Here is a 12,998-nt window from a genome sequence, read left to right on the forward strand (position 1 = left end):
TCCTTCTCTGGAGACATTCAAAACCCTCCTGGACGCCTTCCTGTGTAACCTCACCTAGGTGTTTCTGCTCTGGTAGGGGGATTGGACTAGATGATCTTTCGAGGTCCCTTCCAATCCCTAACATTCTGTGATTCTGTGATTCTGTGATTCTGTTTGGACCAGCAGAAAATCCCAGCATCACTGGAGGAACAATGTGGCCTGTACCTCCAAGGGCCTTCTTCCCTGTGCAAACCTGCGCTGAAGTTGGTGATGTGACTTATGTTTAAAATAGACATTGTTCAACTGAAAGTGGTGGCTCTGAGCATTTCAGCTCTTCCGAAATCTGGTTAAGGATGTGGTTTTGGGGTAAAAGTAACATTTTCTCAGAATCTATATGGATGCTGAGCAAGTCCTCACTCCACTCAAAACAAAAGAAAACAATAAAAGAAAACAAATAAACATTCTCCAAAACAAAAACCCCCTCAAAAAAACCAAACCAAAACCAAACAAGGAACACACCACACAGACAAAAGCCCCAGAAGCTAACTAGATAAGGAACAGGCCTTAGCTGGATAAAAACAACAGCAGTTGCAGATTTTTTGTAAGTTTGATGAATAAATGATTTGACACTTGCTTGCAAAATCCTGCATAATTATTGAGGTTTTACCCTCGCTGCTACAATGAAAAGCAAGTCAGAGATTAAGCAACTGATCCACTAAAGACTTCAAACTCTGCTGAAGGGTGGAAGCCAACAGAGCTGCCAGATTCCTGAGGTCATGTTCAGAGTGAGATAACTGTGTCCAAATCTTGTTCTGAACATGAGTTTGCCTTCTGGTATGCATGTGAAACCTTTCAGTATCTCCATTGACTTTAATTTTCAGTTGTTTGAAGCTTGCTAGACTAGCAACTTGGACAAAGATGGTAAATAAATAAATAAATAAATAAAAGAATGTGTTTGCCAAAGAGATAATTTTCTGACATTCTTTGCTCAGACTAAAACCATTTAAAAAAAAAAAAAAAAAGTGCAATACTGAGCCAGCCAGTATTGCAATGTGATTAACAAAGATTTCACATCTGTAGGTGCAGGAGGGTTCACAACCTGCTGTGAATTGCATCACTACACTGGTTTGTTTCCTTCTCCTAAAATTTCATCCACACCATCAAATATAAGCAAATTCTGGGTAATTTTGGACCTGAACTATTTAAATTGGCATCTAGCCTATAGACTAATGCTAAGCCACAAAATAATGCCAGGAAGTGGGAATTTGAATCAATGAGTACCTTGAATTTTTGAGGATGTCAGAAACAGAACAAATAGTAATCATAGCTAATGATGGAATCATCATTAATAAATTCACAGATTTTTCCCATGGTGTGCTGCTGCAGTGATTCCAGCTACGATTTTTTAACGTGTGGATCTCACGCTATGTAGTGAAATACTTACATTTCATCATCCCTGTTTCTTCAGTCAGTGAGAAGGTCTCATGCCCAGGATGATCACTTAAAAAAAACCAATAAAAAGGCCCCAGGTGGTCCAAGACATGTCCCTGTGCTGGATTACTGGAGGACACTGGCCACATCCAGCTCTTCCCGTAGGTGACCAAGGCCGGCAGAGGGACCAGGTGAGGGGCAGGTGCCCTGTGCTGGGTCACGGCACCAATGACCCTGCTCAGCCCTGCCCCAGTGCACAGCTAGACAGGCTAATGCTTTTCTAGAGAACAGGATTTTATATGTGGTCTGTGATACAGCTTCTAGACAGACCACCACCCTGACACCTTCCTTGGGGGTGGTGCTGGGGCTTCCCCAAGCAATGGGGAAGAGAAAAAGGTACAATGTGCTCACTGAGGCATGGGAATTGGTGAAAGGAATCTGAGCAGTACCTGAGACGATGGCTGGTTTTAACTTTTAATTAACTGGATATCAGGTTAATTAAACTTCTGAGGCCAGAGGCAGGCTGTTCTCAGTAAATAATTCAGGGGATTTGCATTCTCCAACAGGTTGCAATAGACAGATTTGACAGCTGACTTTGCAAGTGACCCCTGCTAAGGCAGAATATGCAGCAAGTCTCTTCTGCTAGACTGAAGCAGGGTGAGAGTCACTCAATTATAGCTCCAGTGACGCTGTGCTGGCCTGAAGCATTTACAACTTACAGACTCACTGAAATACCATAACATACTGATGTCATTTTTATTTACCAGTATAGCTCAGAATTAGGTATTCAGGTACCCAATCTCCGCTGAAAACGTATAAATTAGGCATTTATATTTAATATTTTAGAAGATCTCAGCCTGAATCGTGAAGTCTTAATTCAACAAAACACTATCCTCTGACTACAACTGGAGCTTTGTCACCGTAAGGATTGAAGGATTTTGTCTTAGAAGGCAAGTAGTTTTAAAACCACTGGCAACTGGATGAAACTACTTGTTTGGGAAACTCAGAGCCACTTTCGTATAGCAGTAGCAAAAATGCTAATACCTTTTTTTCTTGCAGATCAGTGACAGAAACAGAAGTATTAAAAAATCTGGTTTTTTAATAAGTTTTCTACTACTTTAATGTTTCTGCGTAGATTTGTGGGCATGCTGAATTTTCCTGTCTGTAATCATTATTAGATAAAAAAAGACTTTAAGGTAACTATTTGGGTTAAAAATGATAACTTTCTAGCGATCATCTGCACCCTGTCATTTTGACTTCTTAAGCCTGAAGTTTGCAGTGCTTCAGGCAAAAACGTTACTGTTACCGAACGTTAGATAAGATGCAGCCTGGCTTTTCTTATATATAATATTTATTGTATATTGAGCATTGCTAAAGGGGATTTTATTTTAACTGAAGCCAGATTTTCTGGAGTTAATAGAGTTAGGAATGGTGTATTATTTTCCAACTTGGACGGGTTATTAATACTTATAAGTTGTGAACATGGAAAGAATTCCCATAAATCTGCGCAGTGCACTGTAGATTATGGCTGAAGAGATAAAGACATATAAAAAGCTGCTGAGTGCCTGCATGTTACATTCGGACCCTGTTCAAGGGCCCAATTCTGTTCTGTGGCTCTGGGGCTCCTGGAGGAGCTGCCTACATGGGGCTGCCAGCAGGATCTGGGGTCAACTGTCCTCCTCCCCAAAAGCCGTTCTCCAGCCCTGCGTGTTTTCTGCATGTGTCATGACAGTCCTCTGCTTCCCCAAAGGGTGTGGTTCAGCCAAAAGTGGGAGGATTTACCAGGACATTGAAGAAATGTTAAAGGACTGGTGACTGATTATTTTTTCCTCTCCATTTTAACAGGCAGAATGGGCTACATATTTATTCTGTGTTGCTCAAAGGGATGAGCATCATTTTCAATCAAAAGGCCTCACTCCAGTTAACCAGAGCTATGTTCAGACTTCAGTGTCTTATATCAGATTTTTGATCTAAAGACATTTATATACACCTGTGTGTGTAAAGCTGGCATTTTCCCCTGCTGTGCCATAAGTAATTTACGGGTCATTTTTATCCAGGCTCCTCTTTTTCAGTCACACACATGCCTCCCTTGCATGCACAAGCATGGCATTCATGCAAACCAGGTGCATACAGAAAAGAAGTTTGCTCTGAATATTTAGGCGGCAGTAACTCAGCTCCCCAAATTCTTCTCCTGAGGTGCTCAGGGCTTTGTGTAAAGCCCGGGACAGACTCTCACTCTTATTTTTAATTTCTCAGTCATCCTGTTCAGGAATCCAGAGGAGATATTCCCACAATGTGACCGCTCTGCTGCTGCCTCACTGCATGACTTTTGGCAACGCAGGGAGTGCACAGCACTACAAGGTGCTGAGTGCTCTTATCCCCTTCCAGCAAAACACTTAAGCATGTTATTGAAATCAAAGGAAAGTCTCACTGGCTTCAGTGGAATCAGTGCTTGTTCTTTCCTTGAACAGGTCTGGAGCATTCAGTACATTTTATTTGATCCAGCCCTTGATGGTTTCGTTCCAGCTCTCTCTTTCCCTCACTGTCTGTAAAAATGCAGGTAATGGTATTCAACTTGCAAGGATTTTTTTTTTTTACTCTATGTAAAAGAAAATCTCAGGAAAGTGAATCATAAATGTCAGTGCATTTGGGGGAAGTGTTAACAGGAAATGTGATATATCCAGTCTACTTACACAATAGCAATTACCATCATTCTTTTACATCTTGTCTGCATTTATTCTCACCACAATGTGCAAGGTCTTTATGGATATATAGCTAAGGGAAGCTAAGTGACTTCTATAGGTCACAAAAAAATACATGGCCATGCAAAGTCTCAGGTATCTTACTCAGGGTGTTACTTCTGAATTGCCTTAACTAGATTCTATAAATAGCCTGGGTACCAATTCTGCTTCCACCTATGCTCCTGTAACTTCAACCCATCCATCTACGTGTCACTGCTCTATGTCTCTTGTAAGAAAGTTTAGAATTCAACTTCAGATTCCCTGCTGCTATATCTCATGTTTGATAAGGAGATGATAGATTAGATTACTAAAGCTACATAACTAAAGTAAGACTTACAGCAGACATAAGTACCAAAGTAAACAGCCCTCTCTCAGAGATTTACGATTGTGTTCTATGCGAATGTGGAAGTGGTCTTATATGTGTCTGCATATGCATTAAGCACTGATCATATCCAACAAAAAAGCAAAAATGGAAACCTCCTTTAAGGCAAGATCCCCAAATGCATAATTTAAGGCACAGGATGTGTGGATGGTTGCATTGCTTACACCAAGTGCTGTAGGACGCACAGCTGCAGTTTTCTCCTTCTCAGCACTGACATCTTCCAATACGTGGTGGTTGTGTAGGAGAGTGGGTTGTACCTTGTGCTTTCTTAATGTACTCTACAACAAACTGAAAAATCAGTTTTCAATTAAGAAGTGACTTTCTAACATTTTTGGTTATGAAAAACGTAACTAGTTGGTGTTAAAGACAGGACATGTGTCTGCATGGACCTTTGGCCCTGGTACAGGTACTATTATGGTCTGATGAGTTTGTAATTGTCACATCCAACACATGAACGTGGGGAGGAACTATCCAACCCATCTGACAGCGAGATTTCTCTTCTTATAACTTATTTTAGCAGGATGCAACAGTAGTTTGAAAAATAATGAATGTTTCCACTTTGTACCACATCAAAGATGTAAACACTGGCCTTTCATTTTGTCTTCTGATGATTCAAAAATACAGTAGCTCTCTGGGAGATGCTATTGAAATATTTGCTCTCAGTCATTTGCTCTCAGTCTCAACACACCTATAGGACTCAGATCACTGGGGGATCTCTGTGTGACAACCTTGTTGACACCACTATGATAAGCCTTCCCCTCCAGGGAAGTCTTAAAAGCTAAAATTCTTTCTCTTCCAGGGCTCTGATTCACAAGCGCTGTTGAGTTAAGTTGTGTTAAGTTAGTTGGAAGGTGCCTTCATCAGCCAGAACAGCTACACCTGTTGGGGGTTTTGAGTTAGTTCACAGACCAGCACAGTAACATAAATTGAAATATATGCTGATCTTTTTGTTTGCATACCAGGCTGTGAACATGAAAGGCTTCTGGACAGGCAGGCTGCCTGGTATTCCCACCTTCATGTAGATACCATAACTTTGGTAGATAGCCTGGCCAGGTGGGGAGCAGAAGCTTCTATCCATCACAACTAGAACTGGCAGAACTTGTGAACCACGGACTGCTCCTCTCCTTGTCAAACTGTATCTCATCCACATGGGTGTAAGGAAGGAATAACTGGCCTAGGAATGTCTGCAAGTGTGTTGTGAAACTGCACTTCAAAGAAAGCAGTGTTGTGAACTGACTGTGTTTTGATTAAGGCAAGTCCTTATGAGAGGTTTTCAAAGCATCCAGATGGTTAATTCGTTCATTTAGTGACAAACTGGACTGCTCCAAAGGACTTTCTATATATACGGCTTTGGAAACTTGCTTTCAAAGGACATTTTTGATGGGATGGATTTACCTTTGTTACTGGATGTATTTTTCTCCTGGAGAATGTTCAACTATGTGCTCTGGGTGTGGGGCTAAGAAGTTCAACAAGGCCAGTGTTGAAAGATGGGTAACAACGTAGGTGGTAGGGTACCTGTCAGCGCAGTTTGCAGCAGGCTTGGTAAGCTGCAGAGACATGCCTTGAACTACTGGCAGTAAAGGGCATGATCCCAGCTTGCCAAGGAGGTTTCAGTAACTCATCATCGCCAACAAAAGGTAACAAGGAGAGTATCTTTATGTGGATGAGTCACTCGTTGCAAGCACTGAGGTAGTAGCTTAACATTTTAAAGAGCAGCGAGATGACTACAGAGCTTACGTGTCAGATATCTGCAGTTGCCGTTGTTATCTTCTGGAGTTGGAGTTAATTTCTAAAGGTGTGGGGCACCTACTTGTACAAGAAAATCTTAGAAGTCTAACTCACACATGGCAGCAGCTTAAAATCAGACCTCTGCAAGGGATTGCTGTCACCAGTGCTCACTGCACGGTGCTAGAGGAGGTTGCTGCATTTATCCGAAGGGCAGGTAGAGAGCTCATGAAAAGCCTTGTGAATCATCTCCCTTTTTGTTCTGATCTACTATGGCATGCTAAACACCCTTTCAAATGGAAAGTGGAAGCATACTCATTCTGCACCCAAAGCAAGCTCATCAACCCAATGTGATAGACTTCCTACTAAAACCTGATCAGAAGCTGGGCTGAGCTGAGATGTTCCTTGACCACAAACACAGGAGCTATGAACCTGTTTTGGAGAAGCTGTATGTGAGGCAGAGATAGTGGGAGGTGGGAAGGCAGAGAAGGGAAAGCCAACAGAAAGCAAAGTGAAGGGACTGTTGCTGCGTCCTTGAGGGGGAAGCAATATTGAAAGGACTCCAAGGCAAGTTTGTAGATTATGAGCAAGGATAGCGCATGCTGTTTGCTTCTCCGTTGTTCAGAGGAATGAAAATGTATGTACAGTCACTTAAATGAACTAGATTGCAGCAAGAAATATCCCTGAATTAATCTTCCATTTGTTTCTCCAATAATTGCTCCAGGGTCTCAAGCTGCAGCAGATAAATATATGGTGACCCTTTTGTCCCCAGTAGTTAGACAGTTTTTAAAGAAGGATACTAAATACTGAAAGACTGTTGTGTACACACTTGCATGCTGTCTTGGAGATCTTGTGTATGTATGTGCATTTTCCAAGCTCGTTCCCAGAGAGAATGGCGTTGCTCCACAGCCCATACAATGACTTAGTTATTGGGGAAGGCGATCCCGTTGTGATTTCAATTGTGCTTGGAGTTATTAAAAAAAAATATCAAACATGGTTTTAATTGCTACAAAGGTTTAGTTACTTGTAGCCAGGAATTGAGCTCAAAATGTCTGCACTCCTGAGTTTAATTTGTGCAAACTTTAATACCTTTGTGCAAAAAACCACCGAGGTATTTCTGTTTTTAGAGCAATATACTAAACCATTCTGACTTCTACAGGCAGGATCAGTTTAAAGCTTTGATTACCTAAGCTTTAAATCCTTAATCTGTGCTTCAAAAAGGCAGGGGAGGGCAGTTAGTGGCGAGGGGCAGGATTTGCTGAATGTCCAGACAAGTATTTCCTAACAAAACCGAAAATAGATTTTCTGTGGCACAGATGCACGTGAATTTGCCCGTGGTAAAAACACACCAGCTTGCTAATTTGGCGGGTGAACGCATGTGTGGCACACGCGTGGTCTCTAAAGCCGAGAGCAAGTGTCGGTGCTCCACAGCCCCTGCCCCTTTTACCCTGCGCAGCCATGTGCGAGTAAATCACAGCTGTCAGTATGGTAGCAGCTTGATTAAAGTTCAGGGGTTTAATAGATCATTTTAAAAACCCCAAATTACTCCCACTCCCTAGTCGATCCACCTGGACCCTTGCCCTAGGTGCATGGCAGTTTTCAACCAGCGCTGGAGAAGCCAAGTCTGGGCCTGAGGTTCCTGCTTATTCCCCGAGGATCCTCACTGCAGACCTAGACCAACATTCTCAGCTGTATTTAATCTGCTCTGAGACAAGCTGGCTATGAGAAAATGCAAAGGAAAAGGCACATAAGCAAAGACATGCAAAAACTTGGACAGTTGGCCTGCTTTGTTCACTTGGTAAACTGGAGGCCGGCCAGTAACAGCGGAGCTCCCTTGGCAATACAAGTCTGTTCCAATTAATCGTGTTTAACCATTCTAATCACACTTTAGCACATTAATCCTATTTTCAATCCAAAACACATCTGAAAGAGCGGCATGTGGGCCTTTTTATAGCAACCGCAAATCAGATGTAACTGAGAGACATAGGGCCCTAGTTTACTCTGCACTTTCACTGAACTTAAACTTAATAAAATATGTGACTGAGTTGTGGTTGGATTTACTGCATGATGTTGATGCTTCCACATATAAATAGATCCCTTAAGTAACTTTAAAACCTGTCAGAAAGGGCAGTGAAAATTTGATTATAAGGTAACCAGTGTGTGTGTTTTCTAACAATGACATTGCTCCTCTGGCCAGTCGTATTGAGAGAACTTTTAAAATTTAATCTGCTTATGGATATAAATGATGCTACACTTGGAATCGTGGGCCTGCATTTTGTGTCTTTGCCACTCTCAGCTACAAAGAATTTTATGGTTTGCTTTAACCATGAAAACAAGATAAAGCTGTTACCTTCTCCCAAGCGTGCTTTCTTCTGGCATTTAAAATGTTTTAAAACAGCAAAATTTTAAAGTTTATTGTATTCACCATGAACAAAGTGAAATACTATTTTTTCATTTGTACTCCTGATAAAATTTAACTGCTTTGCATTGCTTTTGTGTTAAAAATCTTTCTTTCGATGAGAGATGATCTTATTATGGTATAGATCCATAATGATGCATTTGACTCAACTCTGTGTATTTATTTTAAACTGAACAACAGCAACAAGCAAAAAAACTTGTATTCAGATATGTCCACCCCCAAACCTATTGATGTTTTTAGTGTCTGAATCCATGTTTATTAGACAGGCTCAAAAGAGAGGCATTGAACTGTAAACTATGCAGAAGGGCATGTGTTTTAGCCTTGAATATAGCTGTGGAGTGAGAATGAAGTTATCAATTCACGCTAAATGGAATATTTAGCAAGTCAGAATATGACAAGAAAAGGCATATAAGAAAGTTCAGTCTTGAAAAGGAAAATCTTGGACAATTACCAGGATTACACTTGATGTTTGGTTTTCTAAGTAAATGCTTCTAGCTTTTTATGTTACAAATAATAATCTGGAAAGATGCATTAGGGGAACTTAAATGCAAACTAGAAATGAGTTTATCCAGGTAAGTAAGATTTTATTAAACAATTTAATTCATTCCAGTTCCTTTGGAAGAAATTACAGGTTATGGTTAATGTAGTGTATCATACAGGAATAGCATTCACAGAGCCACCTGCATTTAATATACAACTGTCAGAAACCCCTACTGACTACCACTTACCCAGAAAGAAATATGCAACAATTTGATCAACTCAGGATTTTTTAACATAAAAAAATAAAAATTAAAAAAAATCTGAATACAATGAAAATACAGACTCAATTTATGGGATTTTGCTCTTCAGTAGAATCTATGTGGGTCTTTTTGAGCTTATTGAATTAACTGTCATTTTGGCCCCTTTTCTATACTTTAGTAGGCACTGGAAAATGCTATCCACTGGGACTGTAACCAAATAGAGAATTAAGACAATACATTCAAGGCAAATCTCATAAATAAGCTTTTCCAAATATCATGAAATAAGGTCTGAAAAAATAAGTTAGTGCTAGCGATGCCAAAGCCTGAAAATCCTTGGGTTAAAGATCCTAACTGATGCATGGAATATTACAAAATTCCAAAACTTTCTGATGGAAACATCTTCTTTGGCAAGTATTTCTAATATTCTTCAAAAGCAGTATGTTAGTGGTGAAAAAAAGCAATTGGGTGACCTGATATCTGTGGTGGTAGAGCACAAAATGGTGAGCTGACAGTTTTGGCTACTCCCCACTGCTAATGAAGAGCATGACCTGAAAAGCTCTGAACCTCTTTTTCTCCCCTTGCCCTGCAAAACTGGAACAACTTGAGGAAGGTCATGAAAGTCAATTTTACCAAGGCAGGAGCTTTGAGGTGCCCACTAGACTAGGCTGCCTTCATAGGGAGGTGGAGGGGGACAACCACTCTAATGGGAAGTTAGGAATAGCATGAATTATTTATTTTTCACTATCATCTATACTGTTTCCTGCAAAAAATTTTCACAGTTGAGTGACTTCAGTTTAGATTTTAAGTGTGAACTATAGGGCAAATGGGCAGAGTGGCAAGTACTTCTACCTGCCCTAGAAAATAAGCTACAGCCAGAGTTTGTTCACTTGTGCTTCAGGCCAGTGACCAGAACCACAAGGGGTTTAGTGTATTAATCTTTCCCCTCCTGAAGTTCAGTGAGGTTTTTGCCATCTATCTCAGCAGAGCCAAGATTAAATCAAAACCTACCTACAGTCCTATTTCTGCCGCAAACTTTAACAAGTACCATGGGACTCTGCTGAACCAGGGAGAAGAAAGGTTGATAGTTTATTTCCTTTCCTTTATTAGGAAACCTTTCCATAATTTGTAATAATTCATCTCCTGAAGGGAAGCTCTGCAGCAGATGAGGAGTTGTCTGGTGCGTGCTGGCCAGGTGGCAGTGGGGAAGCCCCACAGCTCTGCACCCCACAGTCCGACTTTGGGTACTCCCTTCACCGCTCACCTGCCCACATAAAAAATCCATCCACAGCAGCCTGAAAAACCTTTGAGGCCAAGCAAATCACAAATGCATCAGCAGTGAGTACCTGCTCATCCCTAATATCACAGTCTCCTCACTGTGCCAATGCCTTCTTTTCATCGGTCCCCAAAAGTAAATCCTCCATGGGCTGATCACAGAACTGTTACCTGGATCTTAAACATAGATCTTAAACCACATCTTGAATTTCAGTCAAAAAATATTTGGTTCCTTTAGGCCAGGTTTCGTCATTGTACTAGTACAGAAACTCCTCACATGTTCCCAAATACTTTGTGTGTTCAGCAGGGAAAGGAGACAGTACAGGTAAGGGTATTGGGAGCTGGTATGTGTTTAAGTATTTTGACATTAAAGCAGGTAAAAAATTAGAATTTGGTCAACTTTTTAGAGAGGCTATCCCTGTTGCTTAGAAATGTATTTATTTTTAATCATCATTTCAGATAAAGGCAGGGTTAGAATGTAAACAAAATAACTACGAAAACACAAGCGATAAAGTAAGAAACAAAGGTGTAAGTGTAGTTACTTGGCCACGTCCTGGATTACACAATGCAGTGGATTCCCTAAGATCAGCATTACACTCCTGGTCTTCATGGGGGATCAGGATAGGAAGATCTAGATTATCTGCTTAGTTTCACTGATATGAAACTGGAGTAACTCCAGTATTTCAGATTTGGATCCAAATTACAGTAGTTCAAATCCTGTAGTAACATTATTATCCTCTAGGCAGCCTCTGGAGCTTATCCTGGTTAATACTCATGTAAATAAGATCACAGCTTAACTCCCAGAATCAGTTTGGAAACTTTTTATAATGCTAATTTTAATTCAGACTTAGTTGGTCTCTAATCTTCTCCAAACTCATGTCTTAGCAGTAGGTGCAGGTGCAGCAAGTGGTATAAGAGCTGCTGTGGAAAGTCCCTAATTCCCCTTCAGGAAGGGTGTAATCCCTTTGTTTCAGGTTCTTCAAGAAAAATCTTCCTTTAAAAGGGATGCTTTTATCTTTGTCCTGGGATAAGACTTTTGTACCCAGACTGTTTCTATTCTCTGGAACAGAAAAACCTTGAATGTATATCTAACCTCTTGGAATGGCTTGAAAATTCCCATTTCAGACACGGTCATGTATTCCACGGGTGAATGAAAGGGCCACCACGTCATGGTCCTGTTTACTACATGGTAAATGCTTCTATACAGATTTCGTGTTGAATGCACTCACATGGCTCAGCTTGCCTGTTCAATTGTACTGAAGAAGAAACCAAGGACCAGCTCTGTTGTGTTAAGCACAACAGAGACTTGCAATGAAAAGATGGGCCCAGTCCCCCTAGAGGACTCGGCTCGAGCTTAAGGCATGGATGCTCTTTACATTAAATGGGCTTTAGCCCACTTTCTTTCCAAAAGTTTTGGATCAACAGACCTCTATCAATTCTCAACACTTCTCAGGGACCATATTTACAGTAAAACGTTTAACTGAAACATGATTAAATCCAATTCTTAGTGTGGCCCAGCCATGGACCACTTACAATGGCCTCATGATGTCCTCTAATGAAAAAAGGAAAACGATTATGACTATCTCTTCAATAGGCATGACAGAGATGAAGATCCTATTAAAACTGCTGATTGTGTTCCTACAATTTCCTTTTAAAAAAATTCTTATATGTACCATTTGTTTTTTGACTAAGGAATATAAGCTCTAGACGACCTACAGGCCAGTCTATATGACAGATAATGCCTGTTCACTCAAACTGAGTTGAGTATATAGTGTGTGTCAAATGCCAGCAGGATTGCACAGGACACCTAGAAAAAATGCTGTAGCCTTTATCTTAAGAGGAAGCAGTACACAAGCTGTGTGTATGGAAGTACAAACGGGCACCACCTGGTGTCAAGAGACCACATCTAAATACATCAGACTGAATTTCTCAAGTGTGGAAGTGCGTGAGACCTCGGTCCAGGACAATTCTTGATTTGTCTAGAATATTATAAACTTGGCAAGAAAACTCGTTTCCTGACAAAATACTTATTCTGCATGATGGCTGAGGCCCCAGGGGGTAAAGGGGACAAGGCCTGCAGGTTTTAGGCATGAGAGCTTCAAATCAGCTGGGCAGTGGTGGTTAGAAAGAGGTCAGTGTGGTGTTAAAGGAAACTAAGCCCAGTTTCAGCATTCTGCTTGTGACAGTGCTTGCTTGTGGCAGTGTTTTACATTCAAGCAAACTATGTATTTCAGTTGTAGTAGAGTCACACAGTTTTGCAGGCTGGGTGGTACTAATACATATTTTCAAACTAGCTAAGCATCTGCATT

This window comes from Caloenas nicobarica, chromosome 5 (assembly GCF_036013445.1).
Source record: "Caloenas nicobarica isolate bCalNic1 chromosome 5, bCalNic1.hap1, whole genome shotgun sequence".
Classification (NCBI taxonomy): Eukaryota; Metazoa; Chordata; class Aves; order Columbiformes; family Columbidae; genus Caloenas; species Caloenas nicobarica.